The sequence below is a fragment of the Fukomys damarensis genome, unplaced genomic scaffold, assembly GCF_012274545.1.
Source record: "Fukomys damarensis isolate Sample0158 unplaced genomic scaffold, DMR_v1.0_HiC HiC_scaffold_29, whole genome shotgun sequence".
NCBI classification, from domain to species: Eukaryota; Metazoa; Chordata; class Mammalia; order Rodentia; family Bathyergidae; genus Fukomys; species Fukomys damarensis.
The window spans coordinates 29,556,731-29,579,147 of NW_022900941.1; the positions used below are offsets into that span (position 1 = coordinate 29,556,731).

General features: G+C 34.7%; 1 long non-coding RNA gene and 1 other non-coding gene across 2 annotated transcripts in view; one reads left to right on the forward strand and one right to left on the reverse strand.

Annotated features, from left to right (window-relative positions):
* LOC109117930 overlaps positions 1-22,417 on the forward strand; it is a 199,650-nt gene that overhangs the window by 160,290 nt on the left and 16,943 nt on the right. The gene's annotated exons all lie outside the window — the stretch shown is intronic.
* On the reverse strand, positions 15,108-15,241 carry LOC117283720. Its single transcript, XR_004514751.1, has one exon. It is a non-coding gene; the product is annotated as a small nucleolar RNA SNORA1 (small nucleolar RNA).

The window sequence follows — 22,417 nt, forward strand, 5'->3', positions numbered from 1 at the left end:
CTGTCTCAAAATCACAAAAAAAAGAAGTGGAAGAGGGATCATTTTATGAACTCTTGTGTGCCTGTATCTCATTTTCAACTGTCATCATCTCATGGTTGAGTTTCCTCTTACCTATATTTTATCTCACCTCTCCCCCATTTATTGGGCCTAATATTTTTTTTCTGTTGGCAGGCACCTGCTTTTTAAAAATTTTTTTGGTACTCTGTTGATATGCATACTAATCACATTGATCATAGGGAATTTGTACCTGTACATAATATATCTTGCTTCTTTTTTCCTCATTGCACTCCCCTCCCTTTAACCTTTCACCTCTTCTTTATATACAAAAGCTTAGTTTCCATTTTCTTCACCTGTTTCTTTTTTCCTTTTCAACTCTTTCCTTTGTGCCTGTCCCTACTTCCTCCCCTTCCCATTTGAACACTTTCTTCCTGCTTCTGATTATCAGTCATATATTTTGGTTCTTATTTATGCTTTCTCACTTAAGAGAAACAATGCAATATTTGAACATGACATTTATTTTACTTAAAAGTATGGTCCTATGTTGCATGCGATTACCTAAAAATGTCAAAAGTATCTTTTTGATGACAGTGTAGTACTCCCATCTTGTATGAAACCCATATTTTCTTTTAATTAATTTTATTGGTACATTTAAAGTATATAATGTAGTGGCATTCATCATTGGAAATTCACACCTTTACACAATCCATCTTGGTTCTTATTTTTTTCCCCATTGCCCTGCCCTCCCCCTTCAACCCCTCCACCTCTCCCTATCTACAAAGACTTTTGTTTCCATTTTTTTTCTTTTTCTCATGTTAATTCCATTCCCATTTTTCTTTTCCCCTACCCCACCCATTTCCCCTTCCACTTTGCACCTTTTCTTCCTATATCAAATTATCTGTTATACCTTTTAGTCCTTGTTTACGCTTTCAGTTTCTCACACTGTAGAAACTATTAGGTATTTACACACCTGTGTCTATTTATTTCATTTAAGAGTATCATCTCAATGTTATACATTTACCTATAAATGTCTCTAATTTCTCATTCTTTATGGCTGAGTAGTACTCCATTTTATTAAAAATAAATAAATAAATAAATAAACACATTTTCTTTATCCAGTCTCCTGTAGATGGGCAATTGGGCTGCTTCCAAGTTTTAGCTATCACAAATTGTACTGCTATGAATATGGGTGCACATATATCACTCTGGTATGATTCTGATAATTCTTTGGGAAAGATACCCAGCAGGGTGATAACAGGGTCAAATGAGACCTCCAATCCTAGTTCTCTGAGGTACCTCCCTACTGATTTCCACAGTGGCTGCCCCAGTCTACACTCCCACCAGCGCTGGAGCAGGGTACCTCTTTCCCCACATTCTTGACAGCATTTGTTATTGGTTGATTTCATGATAGCAGCCATTCTTTCTGGGGTGAGGTGGAATCTGAACATTGTTTTCATTTACATCTCTCAAATGACCAGTGATGCTGAACATTTTTTCATATGTTTATTTTTTCATATATTTGTTGTTTCTACTTCTTTGAGAAATGCCTGTTAAATTCAGATGTCCATTTTTGGATTGGTTCTTTAAATTTGGGAGGTCTGATTTTTTTTAAGTTCTTTATATATTCTAGATAGTAAACCTTTGCCTGAGGAACAGCTGGTGAAAAGTTTTCCCACATTGTAGGTTGTCTCTATTGATTGTTTCTCTTGCTGGGCAGAGGCTTTTTAATAAGAAGAGATCCTACTTTTTGATTCTTTGCGCTAGCTCATGTTCAACTGAAGCTTTGTTCATAAAATTTTTCCTATGCCACTGTCTTAGAGAGTTCTACCTAATTTCTCTTCTAGCAGGTTTAGTGTTTCTGTTTTAATATTTAGATCTTTAATTAATTTCAATTTTAGTTTAGTGCATGATGAGAGATACAGATCTAATTTTAATCTTTGGCAAGTTGAAACCGTTTTTCCAGCACCATTTATTAAAGAGGCTCTTTCCTCCAGTGAGGGTGTTTGGCTCCTTTGTCAAAGATGAGGTGGCTGAGTGTGTCTGGAGTTATTTCTCCATCTTCTAACCTGTTCCACTGGTCTCAGGTCTGTTTCTTTGCCAGTACCTTGTTGTTTTTATCAAGGTAGCTTTGTAGTAGAGTTTCAAGTCTGGGATTGTGATAGCCCCTACCTTGTCTTTATTGCCTAGAATTGCTTTTGCTATTCTAGGTCTCTTCTTCTTCCAAATGAATTTTTGGATTATTTTTTTCAAGGTCTGTGAGATATGCCACTGGGATTTCAACAGCGGTTGTATTGAATCTACATAGCAATTTTGGAAGTATGGCCATTTTCACTGTTGATTGTTCCTACCAAGGAGCAAGGGATGTCTTTCCATTTTCTGATATCCTCTTCAATCTTTTTTCAGAGTGTTGTAGTTTTCAGAGTCTTTAGGTGGATTCCTAGGTATATCAATTTTTTGGAAGCTATTGTGAAAGGGATTGTTTGTCCCACTTCTCTCTCAGTGAGTCTGTTTTTTGTATATAGGAAAGCTATTGATTTTTGTGTGTTGACCTTGTATCCAGCTAATTTGCTGAATCTCATTATTAAGTCTAGAAGACTTTTGGTGGAGTTCTTGGGGTCTTCTGAGTAGAATATGATGTTGTCTGCATATAATGACAATTGGACTTCTTCATTTCCTGTCTTTATTCCTTTTCTTTCTCTTGTCTAATTGCTGTGGTTGTTTCCAAATCTATATTGAACAGGAGTGGTGACAGTGAACATCCATGTACAGTTCCTGATTGTAGTGTGAAGAATTTCATTTTTGACTCTTTAGTATGATATTGACTGTTGGCTTTTATCAGATTGAGATAGAGACCATCTAGGCCAAATTTTTGGAAGGTTTTTATCATAAATGTCTATTGGATTTTGTCAAACACTTTTTCTGTATCTATTGACATAATCATATGGTTTTTGTCCTTGGCTCTATTAATATATTGTATTACATTTATTGATTTGTGTATGTTGAACCATCCCTGCATCCCTGGGATGAATCCCACTTGGTCAGGTGTATGATCTTCTTAATGATCTCCTGTATTCTATTTGCAAGTATTTTATTAAAGATTTTTGCATTTATGTTCATTAGTGAGATTGGCCTATAATTCTCTTTTTATGTTGGGTCTTCCTCTGCTTTGGGAATCAAGGTGATGCTTGCTTCCAGGAATGAATTCAGGAGTATTACTTCCCTTTCAATTTCATTGAAGAGTTTAAACAGGAGAGGCAGTAGTTCCTCTAAATGTCTTGTGGAATTCAGCAGTGAAGCCATCAGGACCTGGGCATATCTTAGTTGGTAAGGTTTTGATTACGTTTTCAATTTCATTGATTTGATATTGGGTTGTTTAGAATTTTTAGGTCTCCTTCATTTAACTTTGGTAATTCATACAAATCTAGGAATCTATCCATTTCTTTGGTATTTTCAATCTTATTGGCATATAGGTTTCTGAAGTAGGTATTGATGATCCTCTGGATTTCTGCTGTGTCTGTTGTAATTTCACTGTTTTTGTTCCTAATTGCACAGATTTTGGCCTTTTCTTTCCTTTTTTTGATAGGGCTGGCTAAAGGTTTGTCAATTTTGTTTGTCTTTTCAAAGAACTAATTCTTGGCTTCATTGATTTTTTTTTTTTATTGTTCTCTCAGTCTCCATTGCATTAATTTCTGCCCTGATCTTTACAATTTCCTCCCTTGTATAAGCTTTGGGTTTGACCTGATCTTCTTTTTCTAGAAACTTGAGGTTCAGCATGAGGTTGTGTAATTGGGGTCACTCTGTTTTCCTAATATGAGTATTCACTGCTATGAATTTCTCTTGTAAGACTGCTTTCATTGGGTCCCATAGGTTCTGATATGATGTATTGTCATTGTCATTTAATTGTAGGACCTGCCTGCTTTCTTTAATTTCCTCTGTGACCCATTAGTTATTCAGAAATGTGTTCAATTTTCATGTGTTTATGAAATTCTTGCAGTTTCTTTTGCTATTGATCTCCAATTTCATTGCACTATGGTCTGATAATATACATGGGATAACTTCAGTTCCCTTGCACTTACTTATATGTTCAATGAGTGAGCCTGTGGTCTATTTTGGAGAATGATCCATGTGTACCTGAAAAGAATGTACATCCTGATTTTTTGAAACCCACATTTTCTTTATCCATTCATCTCTTGATGGACATCTAGGTTGGCTCCAAGATTTAGCTATTACAAATTGTGCTGCTGTAACCTGAGTGGGCATATATTGCTGTGGTGTGATGTTTTTATCTCTTTCAGGGAGAGAACAAGGAGAATAGCTGAGTAAAATGGAACTTCTAGTTTTACTTTTTTGAAGAATCTCCATTGTGATTTCTATAGTGCTTATACCAGCTTACACTCCAAACAACAGTAGGAAAGGGTTTCTTTTTTCCTCACAGACCTGCCAGCATTTGCCATTGGTGGATTTCTTCATGATTACCATTTTTCAGTATGGAATCTCTCTTGTTTTAATATGCATTTATGAAAAGTGATGTTGAACATTTTCCCATATATTTATTTGCTGTTTATACTTCCTCATCTGAAAAATGTCATTCATTTCAGATGCCCATTTTTGGACTGGGTCTTTAATTTGGGGGATCTGGTATTTTTTAGTTGTTCATATATTCTAGATACTGGTCATTTGTCTGAGAAATATCTGGTAAAAATTTTTTCCTAGTTTGTAGGTTGTCTCTTCACTCTGTTGATGGTTTGCTTTACTGTGCATTAAATCTGTATGAAAGCTTTTTAATAAGATGAGATCCCAGTTGATTCTTTGTGATATTTCCTGTGAGATCAGGATTTTGATTATAAAGTCTTTGCTTGTACCTATGACTTCAATACTATTACCTATTCTATCTTCCAGTAGATTTAATGTTTATTTTAATATTTAGATGTTTGATCCATGTCAGTTTTGAGGTCATGGTGAGAGATATCGGTCTATATTTAAACTTTGACATGTGGGAAGCCAGTTTCCCTAGCATCGTTTATTAAAAAGGCTATTTCTCTTCCAGTGAATGTGTTTGGCCTCAAACGTAAGGTGGCTGAATTCATTTGGCATTGTTTCTTCATCTTCTAATCTGTTCCACTGATCTTCAGGTCTATTTTCATGCTGTTTTTATCATTGTTGCTTTGTAGTATACTTTAACTTGTGAATTGTGATGTCTCCAGTCCTGCCTTTGTTGCCCAGGATTGCTTTTGCTATTCTAGGTCTCTTCCGGTTCCAATTGAATTTTAGGATTGATTTCTCTAGTTCTGTGAGATACACTATGATTTTTTTGACCAAGATTACATTAAATCTGTATGAAAGTTTTGGAAGTATGACCATTTTGTCTGTGTTGGTTCTACCTATCCAAGAACAATGGCCAGGCATGGTGATGCATGCCTGTAATCCCAGAATTTGGGAGGCAGAGGATAGAGGATCACTATGAATTCAAGAATAGTGTGAGCTACATAGTGAGTTCAAAGCTAGCCTGAACTACATAGCAAGACTCTGTCTCAAAACAAACAAACAAAGTATAAGAGGTATCTTTCCATTTTCTTCCCCCCCCTCCAGTCCTGGGTATCGAAACTCAGGACCTTGTGCTTTCACAGCAGGCACAGTACCACTGACCTAAATCCCTGACCTTCCATTTTCTGATTATCCTCTTTAATCTCCTTTTTCAGAGTACTGCAGCTTCAATTAAAGGTGTTTTACTTCCTTTCTTAGACTGATTCCAAAGTATTTCTTTTTTTTTAATGCTGTTTTGAAAGGTATTATTTTCCTAATTGCTCTTTCAGTGAGTTTGTTATTTGTGTATAAGAATGGCACTAATTTTTCAGTGTTGACTTTGTATCCTGCTGGGCTACTGAATTTGGTTATTAAATCTCGGAATCTTTCGGTAGAGTTTTTAGGATCTTCCATGTAGAGTATAATGCCATATAATGCAAATGATGATAATTTAACTTCTTCCTTTCCTGTCCTTGTTCCTTTTATTTCTTTCTCTTGTCTAATTGCTCTAGCTAATGTTTCTGGAACTATATAGAATAGGAGTGGTGATAGTGGATATCCTTGTGTTGTTACTGATTTAGAGTGAAAGCTTTCAGTTTTTGACCATTTAGTGTGACGTTGAGTGTTGACTTGTCATACATGGGTTTTATCAGATTGAGATAAAAACCTTCTATTCCAATTTTCTGTAGGGTTTTTATCATGAATGAGTATTGGAGTTTGTCAAAAGCTTTTTCTGCAGCTACTGAGATGCTCGGATGGTGTATTACATTTATTGATTTGCATATGTTGAACCATCCCTGCATCCATTGGATGAATCCTACTTGGTCATGGTGTATAATCTTCTTGATGTACTGCCTTCTGTTTGCCAGTATGTTATTGAGGATTTTTGCCTGAATGCTCATTAAGGAGATTGACTTGTAGTTCTCTTTTTTGATTGGGTCCTTCTCAAGTTTTGGTATCAGGGTAATGCTTGCTTCCAGGAATGAATGTGGGAATATTTCTTCCCTTTCAATTTCATTAATGAATTTCAGAAGTAGTGGCATTAGGTCTTCTCTTAATCTTTTGTAGAATGTAGCAGTGAATTCGTCAGGTCATGGGATTTTCTTTGTTGGTAATTTTTAAATTACTTCACTTTCATTGACTTAGATTATTTAGAATTTTTATATCTTCTTGATATCTTGTAGTCATTTGTATGTATCTAGGAATCTATCCGTCTCTGTGTTTTTCATCTTCTTAGAGTACAGGTTCTTCAATTAGGTACTGATGATCTGGATTTCTGCAGGATCCATTGTGATTTCACCTTTTTCATTCCTAACTGCATGGATTTAAGTCTTTTCTTTCCTTTTTTTGATATAGTTGGCTAAGGACTTGTCTATTTTATTTAATCTTTCATAAACCAACTTTTCAATTCACCGATTCTTTATATTGCTTTCTTAGTTTCACTTGCATTGATTTCTGCTCTGATCTTTATAATTTCCTCCCTTGTATGTACTTTTTTTCCCTCATTGAGTTTATTGGTACATTTTAGGTGTACAGTACAGTTACATTCATCATTGGGATCTTGTACCTTTACATGACGGGTCTTGGTTCTCATTTTTTCACGTTATCCCTGCCCTTCCTTTACCCTCTCCTCCCTTCCCTATTCACAAATACTTTATTTCCCTTTTCTCATGTTTTTTTCTTTTTCCTTATTACCTTTCCCCTACCCTTCCCACTTCCCCTCCTTGTATGTACTTTTGTTTGAACTTGCTCTTCTTTTTATAGAACCTTGAGGTTCAACATTATTTATTTGAGCTTGCTGTTTTGTCTGATGTGGTAATTCACTGCTATAAATTTCCCTTGTAGGACTACTATCATTACATCCCATAAGATCTGCTGTGTTGTACTGGCATTATCATTTAATTGTAAAAAGTATCTAACTTATTTCAATCTGTGACCCATTGTTCAGAATGGTGTTATTAAATTCCCATGTGTTTTTGTAGTTTTTATGATTTCCTTTGCCAATTTTCAATTTTATTGGACCTAGGACCTGATAATATGCATGAGATAATTTCAATTCCTTTATATTTACGTAAGTTTGCTCTATAAGCTGAAGAAAGTTCCATTTGCAGCTGAGAAGATTGTGTATTATGTTGAACATATCTACGAAGTCCATTTGTTGAAGGTTTTGGTTCAGAGCTGATGTTTGTTGATTTTTTGGTCTAATTGATCTATTTGTGACAGCAGGGTATTGATGTCCCCGTTACAATTATATACAATTATATTAGTGATTATTTGATTTTTTCATATCCATTAATGTTTCTTTTATATAGTTAGGTACACTAGTATTTGGTGCAGATATGTTTATGATTGTTATCTCTTTATTCCTTTTGGGTTGTTCCCTTAAGAGGTATATAGTAACTTTCTCTTCTAATCAGTCTTGGTTTGAAATACAGTTTGTCAACAAACAGATTACCCCTGCTTATTTCCACATTCATATCCCATTTAGTATTGTTTTCATCTTTCCCTGTTTTTTTCCACATTTATATCCCATTCAGTATTGTTTTCCATCCTTTGACTTTAACTCTATGAATGTCTTTCTTTTTTTTTTTTCCTTAATTTTTTGAGACAGGGTCTCACTATGTAGTTGAGACTGACCTAGAACTCACTGTGTGACCCAGGCTGGTCTCAAACTCACAGGGATCCTCCTTCCTTAGCCTCCCAAGTGCTGGATTACAAGGGTGTGCCACCACGCCCATGAACTCTCTTAATTCCTGAGTAAATATGTATTTTATGTGCAGCATATTGCTGGATCTTGTTTCTTGATCCATTCTAACAATCTGTTTCTTTTGATTGGTAAATTGAGACTATTTACATTGATGATTAGAACTGATATGTTTTGACTTATCTTTGTCATATTATGTTGCTGTTGTTTAGACCCTTTCTTCTCTATTTAATTGCTTACCTTGGTGGATACATCCTCTTGGGTTTCATGGAATTGTTGTCTCCATTGTATTTTTCTAGAATATTCTTCGGAACTTTCTGTAGTACTGGTCTAATGGTTATGAATTTCTTCAAGGTGTTCTTTTATTATGTTTATTGGTACATTTTAGGTATACAATATGATGACATTCATCATTGGGAATTTGTAACTTTACATATATATTTTAGTTCTTATTTTTTTTCCCATTCCCCTGCCTTTCCTTCAACCCCTCCACCCCTCTCTATTTATAAAGACTTTGTTTCCATTTTTTCCTTTTCTCATATTTATTCCTTTCTCTTCTTTCTTTTCCACTGTCCCCACCACCACCTTTCCCCTTTCCCTTTGGACCTTTTCTTCCCATTTCACATTATCTATTCTGCAATTTGATCCCTAATTACACTTTCAGTTCTTTACTATAGCAGTATTTTTTCTCTCCATTAATTTGAAAAGATAATTTTGTGGGGTATCTCGATCTCGGTTGGAGATTGTTTTCTTTTAGTGCCTAAAATACTTCACTCTAAGCTCTCCCTAAGAATTTGTGTTGAAAACTCTACTTTGATTCTGATTAGCTTTCCTTTATAGGTGATTTATTTCTTTACTGTTGCAGCTTTTAATGTTCTGTTCTTATGTTGGATTTCTGGAAACTTGCCTATTATATGCTTTGGTGCAGTTTTTTCCTGATCAAGGCTTATTAGATTTCTAGTGTCTGTATCACAAAAGTATTCTGTTTCTTTTTAACTAGAGATAAATAATGCTGTAAATTAACCCCCTCAGATCTCTAAAAACTATTGCTGCACTTCTGATTACATCTAAGTATTTTGATAAAATAAAGTAGTATGACATCATGTGCTGGAAAGTAAATGTTGGGAAAATATTAGCAATTATCCTTTCTAATATCCTTTATGGTTTATACCAAATATATTTAACACGGGAGGGATTTTACTTTTATCTCCAGAGTCTGAACATCATAGTAACTGTGCAGTATTTTCAGAAGAAATTTAAAGTTATTTCCATTGACAAAAAGAAAGAGTATCAATTATAGGTGAAGTTAACAGACACACTAACAAAATAATGAAATAGTGAATAATCATTTATAATTTTTACATATTTAAATGTGTTTCTGCCACCTTAAATATTTTAGTGTTCCTCACATTCTGTTTCTTTTAAATACTTGAATACTAAAAAAGTTGATATTTTATATGTCTCAAGATTTTTTTTATTGAGTTTATTGGTACAATCTAGGTCTACAATACAGTTTGTCTCAAGATACATTCTAAATTCTATTAGCCTCCTTTACCTTCTCCTACCCCATCATGTTCCTTGTGGCGGTCTGGCCGTCACAACACGAACGTACCTGAGTTGGGGAGTGAGGATTGAGAAAGGACAGCACACTCAATAGTGTGGAGACAAGAGGTCCGATTTATTACACAGAAACAGCTCCTTTTAAAGGCAGGCCAACAGGAAGCATCAAGCAATATTAGGGAGGAGATCAAAGGTCAAACTTAACAAAGTCCTTGAGCCAGGCGTGATGATGCATGCCCGTAATCCCATAAAACTAGTCTGGATTACAGTGAACTCCAGGTCAACACCGGTAATCCCATAAACCCAGCCTGGATAATCCCATGAGCTCAGCCTGGATTACACAGAGAGCTCCAGGTCAATCTCATCTGCATAGCTGAGACCCTCATCTCAGAAAAGCCAAATAGAGTCATAGATTGTGTCAATGCCTCAATGGTAGAAGAAGTTACTTTTCCAATGTCAAGTGCCAGTGGGCTCCCACAGTTCCTATAATCAACTTTATCAAATTTCCTATTGTCCTTGTCTGTTAGTTATTGTAAAAAGACAACAAAAACTATTCCCAAGATGTTTTATCAGTATTACTTCATATTTAAGGTATACCTTTGTATTCCTTTCTGAATATCTCATCAAAAACAGTTTCATGAGGCTATTATGCTTGAAAAATATATTTTCATATTCTCACTTTGAAGAAATATATAGCTATATGTAAAATTTCTAGATTTTAGGGGCTAGAGATTTAGCTCAGTGGCACTACACCTGTCTCACAAACATAAGGTCCTGAGTTTGATGTCCGGTACCAAAAAGAAAAATAAATAAATAAATAATAAAACAAAAACAGTGGTTTAAAATTTTTTTCTAGATTTTAAGATTTTTCCTTTAATACTGAAATTCCATGGTCTTTTTTTTTTTTTAACCTCTTTATGCCCATTACAATAAGACATTTTGACTTTTGGCAATAACATTAATCTGATAGTACTGAAAATAGAACTGTATCAGGATTCTCCAGATGAAGTGCAAGGGTATGTGTGTGTGGTATGGTGTGTACATACCCAGAGATTGTAGAGATTAACTTTTCAAATTGTAATTGTGTGACGGGTAATTATATTTGTAGCGTAGTCGCTGCACCCTTAGGCAGGGACTGGGTGCTCTTATCTTAAAATAGAATGTCTTCCAGGTAAATGGATGAGCTCCTGCAGATTATGAAACATACTGTGTTTTACTTAAGTCCAGTCAACTGATCATATTATAACCTGATCAGTTAAAACAATTATATAATAAAAATAAAGAAAAAATAAATATCAAAGGCCTGCCAGAGCAGCACCCAGAATAGTGCTTAACTAAATAACTGAGAACTTTAAAAAGTGAAATAATGCAGCATGCTTTTGGTATTAAATTTTATATTAATGTAGTCCAGGATAATTTCATGCCTTTGTGTCTTAAACAGTTAAACAAGTAAAACAGGACTGACAGTGTAGCTCAGTGGTAGAGCACTTGCCTAGGGTGTGCAAGGCCTTGAGATCATTCCCCAACACCAGCAAAAGAAATAAAAATAATACATTTAATATTACATTTTAAATTGCATCCCTTGCTTAATTTATTTATTTTTGGTTTTTTTGTTTTTATTTTTGGTACTGGGGATGGAACTCAGTACCTTGTGCTTAGAAGGCAGGCAGCAGCACTGCTGAGCTAAATCCCCAGGCCTTAACTTATTGTTTTCTATAGCACTTACATTTTCTAATGCATTATATAATCTACATATCTATCATATGCCTATACTATATGTTAAGTAGGAGACACTGAGGCAGGGTGTTTTGTAATCAAATATAGATACCTTCTGAAAAAGTTGTGGATATAAATCTCTATTTATGGAAATGAAACATTTAAAGCATATAAGTCAAACTAAAGTAGTTTTCAAACAGAAATGTGATCTCATTTCACTACAGAAGAAATGACTTTATACATGTACTGATTAGTTCTAAAAATACTTGGCAAATCATTGGGGAAAATTTTTAAAGCAAGAACTAAAGAAGCTCTTCTCATCTAAATAATTTGCCGTTGTATGCTGTCTTTTAACCTATGGAGGCATTTTTTTCTAAAGCTGTTCTAAGCCTTTTAAAAACCTCTGCATTGAAAATATCATTCTTTTACTTGCTCATTCATTTAAAAATATATCTGTATGCTGGTTATAAGCCAGAAATTGTCCTAGGTGCTATCACAAACAGTATAGCCCTCATATAGTTAACCACCTTATTGCAAAGACAAAACCGTGAACAATCAAGTAATTACATAATGTAATTTCAAAAATGACATGTTCTGAAAAAAAAAAAGTATAGAATACTGTGTTACCTTTCTTGTCACTGATACATTATACTCGACACCCATAAAGGATGAAGTGTTTAATTTGGCTCCTGGTTTCAGGGAATACATTTCCTGGTCTTTGGGCTCCAAGGCAGGAACATGCTGGAAAGCCTTTTTGAAGCAAAGATGCTGAATTCATAGCAGCCCAGGAAGCAGAGCAGGGGAACAGTGCCAGAGAGGAAAGAGTAAGGGACCAAGGTCACACTTCAGTGACCTACCAGACCCACTTAGAAATGTGATTTACTAATCCCCTAGACTACTCTCAAGCCAGTCAACTCACATAGGATGAGTTAACAACTGAGGCAGATGAGAGATGAGAGTTCTGTTTTAGATAAGAAGGTTAGGGAAGACTTTTCTGAGGAAATCATATTTAAGCAGAAATCTATTTTTTCATGAAAGTGATGAGCTCAGGCAACAAAATGAAAAGACTGGATCAGCAAAACATAGTATTTTATACACAGCTCAAAGTCTAGTGTGATTGTAGGGAAAAAGCGAGAGAGACAAGCATGGTCTTATATACATATACAGGTCTTATAGATCATGTTATGATTTTAACTATGAAGAAAAATCATGGCTGAGTTTTATCCATGGGTTTGATATGATTTGCAAACTTTAAAACATCTTTGAATGCATGCTTGACTTTTAAAAGCTGCTTACAATGAATGACAATTTGTCTAAAAATTAATTATTTAAAAGCCATAAAATGATATTTTTTCCTGTAGTAATTTGTAGGTAATTAGAAAAATCCACAAGTTAAATTAAAATACATTTGAAAACCCTAAGATTAATATTTGGTAGATATGACAAGATGCTAATTTTAATATGTAAAGCATAGTAACAGTTCAATGTGGAAAAGACCATCCATTTGTATAAAAGAACTGAACACACAATTTATTAAAGAGGAGATGCAAAGGGATAAGAAACACGAAAATATTCAGTGTTCAAACCCACCTTTGCACTATGGAAGTCTTTCTTGTCCCCTGGATTGAACCCATGGTCTCACACAGGCTAAGCATATACTGTATTGCTAAAGTACACTCCTAACCCTGGTGACATTTTTCTAGTGATTGTGGTCTGTATGTTTGGCTGTCCTTTTCATTCTCTTGTCTTAGAGTATCTGGGTTTTCATGCTTGTGCAAGTTCCTTTCTTTTAATTACTCGTGACCAAGTATTATGGTTTTTTTAGGTGTGTGTTAGGAAGAAGGGTCACAGACTCATTCTAGTCACAAGAAAGTAATCTCTGCTGCCACAGACACAAAATGCTTTCCATAAAATAGCAAGTCTCAGCTGGACATGGTACACACTCCTGTAATCCCAGCACTCTGGGAGGCTGAGGGAGGAGGATCACAAGCTCTAACCAAGCCAAAGCAGTTTAGCATGGGTTCAGTAACAGTACTGGGCAAAGAAAAAAGGCATTCTGTAAGTTCTGTGTATAGCCCTAACTTTTCTGATTTTCTAAACCTATTCCTCAACTCACCTTTGTTCCCATGCCTGCAATTACAAGCAAACCTTGTAGCTGAGTGTATGTTATATGCCTTCAGGATACACATTATTGCCATCATTCTCTGGGATCTGCAGTGAAAGATTCCTCACCACAGATAGGTTTCTCAAAGACTGCCTGTCTTCACTTACTCTCATGTGGCTCCTGTCAACCTGTAGCTAAGATCTACCTTTTTTTTTTTTTTTTTTTGTACCAGGCATCAAATTTGGGACCTTGCACTTATAAGGCAGGTGTTGCACCCCTGAGCTAAATCTAAGATCTACTTTGACCTGATTTAGAATGGTATAATTAAATATGAATCTTAATTTTGCTGAATATATTGTGTTTGTTTTTGTCCATGAGGGAAGGAAAGAAGAGTTGGGAGAAGGAAAAGAGAGAAAATAAAGGAATTAGTCAACTATTAGCAAAAGTACAATCCAAAAAACAAAACTCTTTAAAAGATATTATAAGACAATAAGAAAAGATATATTATGAGTTGACCAAACTTAGAAAAGAAGTATTAGGGGCTGGGGATTTAGCTCAGTGGTTCCGCCACCTGCCTTGCAAGCACAAAGACCAAGTTTGATCCCTGATACCAAAAAGAAAAAAAAAAAAAAAAGAAATATTTATTTCAAAGATGAAACTGGAAGAAGGAGGGTAAGACTACCATGAAGGAATTAAAGGATTAAAATGACAAGAATGAATAAAACAAGACAAAGGAACTAAAATATTATAGAGAAATGTTTGTGCATACATATGTACTATATAGATAGAAATAGAGACACTAAATAAAACCAGAATAATAGAAGGGAATGAATATTTATAGATAAAGTTAAATGATACTTTTAACAGTAGGAGGCAATTTAGGTCTACATATCAAAAGAGGATACTAGAAGCTGGGCATGGTGGCACACACTTGTAATTCCAGCATGCAGGAGGCTAAAGGAGGAGTATATCTGTGAGTTTGAGACCAGCCTGGGCTACACAGTGAGTTCCAGGTCTGTCTGAACTGTATAGTGAGACCCTGTGTGAAAAGACCAAAAAAAAAAGAATATACTAGGGTCCAAGAAAAATTGACCTAGAATTGTCAGTAGGAGACATGAACTCATAAAATTACTAGACTTTATTTTTTTAAATAAATAAATTTTTATTTAAGGAATTTCACAGATAATTCCTTCCGTACTCATCAAGGTCACTTTAATGAAGTTCTTTGTCTCCAAGATAGTCCTTTTTCAAAGAACGGATGCTTAATCCAGTCATGGATTGTCATTCCACAATTCTTTTATCACCACTGTAATTATGCACAATGACACCTTCAAAACTCCTGGTATCTTATATCCAAATTCCTTCCTGCAATTTACACTTTAAGAGCCTAGAATTTAAATTGTACATACTGTCCATATTGTGGCCCATGATCTAGAGTCTGTATTATTTCTTAATCATTCATTTCTAACATTGAAAGTCAACATTTTTCATTGTTCTTGAGAAAAATGTTACAGGTCTCATTGTCACCACTGTAATACATTTACTGTGATGGAAGCAGGACCTGTGTCTCAATTTTAGCTACCCTGACGAATTCTGAACACTAACAAACAGTGCCCATTCTAATCTAGAATGAGGCTTTAAAATTACTGGATTTTAAAGGAGAAGAAAGAATAGTCAAATCACTGATTGGGGGAGATGATCCAGCTTCTCTGATTTATTGACAGTAACATTAAGTGCCAATTGGCAGTAGACTAACATCTACAGGATCTAGTAGAAAGGAAAATAATTTATATTTTAAATTTAAACTGCCTTCAAATATAAAGACTGCAGATGATATAACCTCAAAGAATATTGTTCAAGTGTGCTCTTCTTAAAAATTTCCTACTAAATACTGCCAATCAGATGGAAATAACTAGAAAATTACCATTCAAGGACTGGTATTTAATTATGAAGTAAAAACTAGAAAATGGTAGAGCTAAAGATCAAAATATTAACGCAATAGTTCCTAAAGTTAGAAAGCATATACCATGTCTATGTTTTCTCCCTTTTATTCCATCTTTTTATAGCTGCAACTTTTTCATTTTTAATAATTTGAACTCAAATGATGTCAATTAAAACTGAAAATAAAGTATAATCACATTTAGCAATGCAAAGAAAAGGAATAATATTAACTGAAATATGATGAAGAAAAGAGGACAGAATAATGAAAATATGCCGATGTAATTGCTAATAAAAATGAATTATTAGATATTGAATACAGAAACAAAGGTTAAAGATATAAATTACCTGCATTAATTTATAAATACAAATTTGCATGAAGTTATAAACATAACTGCTAGCACAAAGATACAGAGAAACCATGCCTGATGATAACCAAGTTAACAGAATTAGTGATAAAATATTTTTTATACTATAAAGAAAATGATAACAGAATGAACACAAGTTCTATTTGTCAGATGGTCACTATCACAAATATCATTGAATTTTGTAATAAGGGCAATTGTTCAAGAGAAAAATTATTTAAATGGCTTAAATGACATTTTAAAAAAATAGAGTTCTGATTATCAGAACAAAATTTGTTTCTGTGGTATATGCAACTAAACAAGACAGTTAAATAAATGTTTTAGAAATGGCAAGAACTAAAGAAAGGTAAAATCAAAAAAGGCAAACAAATGTTTATATCAGACCATCAAAATTCATTGGACATAAACATTAATGGAATGTTACATTGCAATGCAAATAGTTACCTCCCAATGTATGATGTACCAGTTATGAATATCTGTAAGTTCAAACAGCACATCGTTGTAAAGCAAAAACAGCACAGGTACAACTGAAAATGCAAACATGACTTCACTTGGAAATTTTACTCTCCCTTTCAGTTCACAGTAGATCAGTCATGAACAGGGGTAGGGAGAGGTCAGAAAGAAGCAATGCAACACTGAAAAAAACATGTATGCAAAAGTTAGGAACATTGCAAAAATTACCATTGTCAAAACTGTCATATAACATGCACTGTACTAAAGGATACCAGCAAGAAAAAGTTGTAAGTTTAAAATAAGAAAGAAAAGAAAGAAGTTAAACTCCCTAAGTGTAAACAACATGATTCTGTACCTGAACTCACCAGCCAAAATATGAGCAACTTAGTACAACTTTTTTTTTTAAATCGCTAAAATGTGTGGGACAAGATTAATATATTCCTAAAGATAATTTTTATGTATACAAAAATAAATTTGACCTTAGGCTTAGGTGCCTTAACCTATATTGTTTACTGTAGTAGTTTCCTGTGGTATAACAAATGATTATCAAAAGGGTAAGGACCATTGTGACTTGATAAGAATAAGAAAGCTAATGGTAGCAGATAGGGTCAGAAAGATTTTGGAAGGTTTCTGTTTGTTTCCTTCTTGGTTTGTTTGTTTGTTTGTTTGTTTTAGCAGAGTAATGACAAGTTCTGACTTAATTTTTTTTTTTTTTTTTTGGTTTTTTGAGGCAGGGTCTCACTATGTAGTTGAGACTGACCTAGAACTCACTGTGTAGCCCAGGCTGGTCTCCAACTCACAGCAATCCTCCTGCCTCAGCCTCCCTAATGCTGGGATTACAGGAAAGGGCCACAACGCCCAGCTTCTGATTTAAATTTTAAAAGACTTAAACAGTATAACAAACATATTGGTGGGGAGCAAGGGTAAATATTATGAGTTAATTTGGAAATAATACTTCCACAGACCAGAGAAAAATGACAAAAACAATGAGAAGTAGTTGTGTTTTGAATATAATTTGAAGTTAAGCCAACTACAGTCTTAAGTGAATGAGGAGTATAAAGGAATATACTCAAGAAGAAGGAGGAGTGAAAACTTTATCTAGAAAAATGAGAAATTCAATCCACTTGGGAAATGTACTGTGAATGCCTGGGAGAATGAAGAGTCTATTTGAGTTCTTCATGAATTTAAAAGTGAGACCAGTCACTGGGTTATGGGGCTTTTCCCTACATTATTTAGTCCTTACAAATCTGAAAAGAAATATCTGTTAGGTATTATTGGAAAGGTATCTTTTTTTTTTTTTTTTGTACTGGGGATCGAACTCAGGCCCTTGCACTTGCGAGGCAGGCGGCGGAACCACTGAGCTAAATCCCTGGCTCTGGAAAGGTATCTTTGTAAAATAAAAGAGCAAAAGGCATTATAGAGAGATAATGTTCCCATTTGAATAATTTTTAGAAAGGTGATGCATCTATGCTGATGTACATTTATATAAAATTTAGGTGTGGGCCACAGATACAGCTCAGTGGCAATGGGCCTGCTTTGAGAGCATACTATTGAGCTCAATCTCCAGTACCACAAAACAAACAAACAAACAGACAAACTTAGGTGTGGTTTTTCAAAGCTATAGCAGAAGAAGGTTTTCATACTTCCATTCTAGATAGTATATGTACAGGCAACCCAATGATTCTGGACAGACCATGCTTGTTTTTATTATGTTGGCTGCTGAGTAATAATAATAGGAGGATTATAATTATATATAATTATAATTATAAAGTTATAAAATTGAGATGGCAGGTATGTAACGATGATTTTTAAGGTAGTAGTTCATTTCTATGTATTTAATTTTTAAAAATTAAACCCAGATTTTATGCAGTCTGCGAAATGAAGTATACTACTAATTTTTAAATGTCATAATATACAACATTACTTACATGACTTATATGTATTTCTGAACATTTATGTGCTTAAACAGCTTTGAAAATTTAGTGTATGAGAACTTTATGAAACTATGAAACACCCATGCAATATCAGAAGAGTCAGATGAGTAATCAGCCAAACTGAACATCTAGTAAACAAAGCTAGTAACAGAAGATAACAGAAAAGAAAAAAAAATGTTGGAAACAAAAATAGAAAAATGTCAAAGGAGTAATCAAACACATACAAAAGATGTAAACATTGAATGAGCCACAATCAGTACCAAAGTACACATCTGAATGAGATGTATCTGCATGCAGTGAGAGGCAAGATGCTATAGATGACAAACACTGCCAGGGAATATAATGTGAATTTTTAACTTTATTCAGTACCTGAATTCTCTTAAGCAGGTGCTTGTAGGAAATTGCACAAATGTAGAAACAACTCTACAATGAGACTTTTCACTAGTGGGTACTAAATTATTACCTTTTTGTAGTGAGAAACATGTATACTTTCACACCTTTCAATCATTGAACTCCTTGAACATTATGTTAAAAATGAGATTTTGTTTCATTAACAGTGAAATACATGAATGAATCCGTAATTACAACTTCTTATGATAACTACACAATTCATTGTACTTTGGTATTGGAATTAGTGAAAATCTGTAGTAGCAATTCTGAAAGGCAAAAGGCTCTCAAAAACTTCTATTTTCATCAACTCATTTAGTGGCAAAACCTAACATGGATGCGTTAAGGGGCCCACTTTGTATAATCATAAATATATAATCTCTCACTGAAGCCCCACAACAAACTAACACCCATGCCTATTAGACCCAGGAGGTCCCAGGAAGTTTAGGTCCCACCCTAACTGATGTTCCTACCAGCAGGCCCTGTGCTGGTGTCACAAGGACCCAACTGCACTCTACATCTCCACAGCACAGGGACCATGCAGCACAGAGTTAGCAATCCATGGGCCAACCTGATCGAAGAAGGGACTGATGCCCAGGAGTAGAGTTTTGCTTCAGGACTGAAGTCATACCCTTTTCACAGTGATCAGTGAAAAAAAAAAAAAAAGCCTTTGGAGATAGATAGGCTTGGAGAGGGTGAAAGCTAAATTAAATAGGAATCTCCTGGGGGGCCTGGGCTCAGACTAGGAAGATCACAAGGCCTATATTCTGCCATGGGAGGCCAGATATAGTGGGAACAACAATCAGAGAGGATGAAGGCATATAATATGGCATTAATAACTATCCTATTTTATGACAAAATAAATTTCAAGCCAAAGCTGATCAAAAGAGGCAAATAGAATATTACGCATTGGATGCAGGACCCACTGAACAGAGAGAGAAAACAATACAAACATATATGCACCAATACATGGTGCACTCAACTTCATAAAACAAACTAACAGACATAAAAGATCAGATAACAATACACTTATAGTGGAGGATCTCAGTACCCCACTATCATAAATCAACTAAACAAAAAATCAACAAAGAAATATCAGTTGAACCAAACCTTGGAACAAATTGACTTTATGACTGCACATGGTACTTTCTCCAAAATAGAACACATACTACTGCATAAAGTAGGCCTAAGCAAATACAAAAGAAATTAAATTTTACCATGCATACTCTCAGATTATACTGCAGCGAAACTAAGAACCAATATCAAATGAAATCACAAACTGTGAAAACTTCTGGAAATTAAGCAACACACTCTTGAATAATAAATGAATCACAAAGAAAATTAACAACACAGTTCCTACAATTAAGTGACATTGCCAGTACAACATTGGAACAAAATGCAAGCAGTCCTTTGAGGGAAGTTTATGGTGTTAGATACCCACATTAGAAAAATATTACAATCCCAAATAAATAACCTAATGATGCATCTCAAGGTCTTAGGAAAACCAAGTAATCCAAACCCAGAACTCCTACAAGGAAGGAAATTTTTAAATATCAGAGCAAAAATTAATGAAATTGAGACTAAGAAAAAAGAAAATATAAGGAATCCATAAATTGAAGAAGTAGTCCTTTGAAAGAATAAATACACAAACCCTTACCAAATCCTACCCAAAAAAGGAAAGATATAAACCAATTAGAAATGAAAAAGGTGAAATAACAATAGGCACTGCCAAAATCCAGAAAAATTACTAGTAACTACTTCACAAACATGGCAGACAATTGGAGAACTCAGAATGAATAGGGAGATTCTTTGATATGTATGCCAAAAGCAAACCAAGAAAACATAAAGATCTTGAACAATAACAGGCAATGAAATTGAAGCAGTAATTTAAAAGACTACCAGTTAAGTAAAACAGAACCTGATGGATCCAGAGCCAAATTCTACAAGAACTTCAGTGAAGATCTAACACCAATACTCCTGAAACTTTGTAGTTACAGTGCGAGGGAAGGAGTGTAGTCAAACTTGGATGGCCAGTTAACCTGGTCTTCTAGTGTTTCTAAGAAGTTTTAACTTCATAAATGAGTGATATCTCACAATACAAGAAGTACATCATGCCAAATGTCACATGAATAGGTGTGGAAAGATCTTTATCATAACATGATAAAAGCCAGTAATAGCCAACTTTCTTCCAATATCATTAAACAGGGAATAGCTGAAAGGCTTCCCTCTAAAATCAGGAACAAGATAAGGCTGTCCATGAACTTCTCCTGTTCAGCATAGTCCTTGAAACATTAGCCAGTTAAGAGAAACAAGTAAGGGCTAGGGATCACAAGAACCTGAGTTCGATCCCTGTCCAAAAAAAAAAAAAGAGAGAGAAACAGACAAAAGTTAAAATATTATTTTCAGATGACATGATCCAAAAAAACTCCCCTAGAAAAGTCCTAAAATTGAGAGCCAAATTCAGCAGTATACTAGGATACAAAATAAACACATAAAAATCAGTAGCTTTCTATACACTAATAATGAACTCACTAAAAAAAGCAGTTGAAACCAGTATCATTCACAATACCATAAAGAAATATAAATATGTAAGTATTAGCCTGAGGAAATGAAAGATCTCTATAATGAAAATTACACCAGACCAAAAAAGGAAAACAAGGAGAGAACATCAGGAAATGGGAAAAAATATACCCTGTTCCTATTATGAGAAGAAACAACATAGTCAAAATGTCTATATTTCTAGAACTGATAAACATTTAATGTAATCCCAACCAAAATAACAATTTCATTTCTCACAGTTAGAGACAACAATCCTAAATTTTATATTGAATCAAAAGAGACCCAGACTAGTAGAAACCATCCTGGGCAACAAAAGCAAAGCAGGTAACAGCATCACAATCCCAAATTTGCAGTTATACTATAAAGCTTTAGTAACTAACTATAACAACATGGTATTGGCATAAGAACAGCATGTGGATCACTGAACAAAACCAGCAGAGATCCCAGACACATAAAAGCTCCGTGATTTTCGACAAAGAAGCCAAAAACACTATACAATGGCCTCTTTAATAAATGGTGCTGGAAAAATTGGATGCCCATATGCAGAAGATTGAGTCTAGACCTGTATATCTCACCATGTGCTAAAGTCAAAATGGATCAAAAGTCTAAATATTAAAGCAGAAACACTTAATATGCTGGAGGATAAAATAGCTACAACACCAGAAGACATAGGCATAGGCAAGGACTTTCTGAACAGAATCCCAATGGCCCAAGAAATAATATCAAGAGTCCGCAAATGGGACCCTATCAAACTGAAAAACTTCCATACAGCAAAGGTAGCAAACAACAGAACAAAGAGATTCTATAGAATGGGAAATGTCTTTGCCAGCTATCCCATGGAGAGAAATAACACCAAAAAATACACATGCCTGTAATCCCAGCACTTGGGAAGCTGAGACCAGTGGATTGCTGTGAGTTCGAGGCCAGCTTGAGCTACACAGTGAGTTCAAGGCCACCCTGAATTACAAAGTAAGACTCTGTCTCAAACAAAACAAAATAAAACAAAAACTAATATATATAAATAAGCAACTGAAGTGAATAGAAAAAGTACAAATGACACTAAATACATTAAAAATTCTGGGGCCAGGAATTTAGCTCAGCAGCATAGTTCCTGCCTGGCAAGTTCTAGGTTCTGAGTTCAATCCCTGGTACAAAAAAAAAAAAAAAAAAAAAAAGG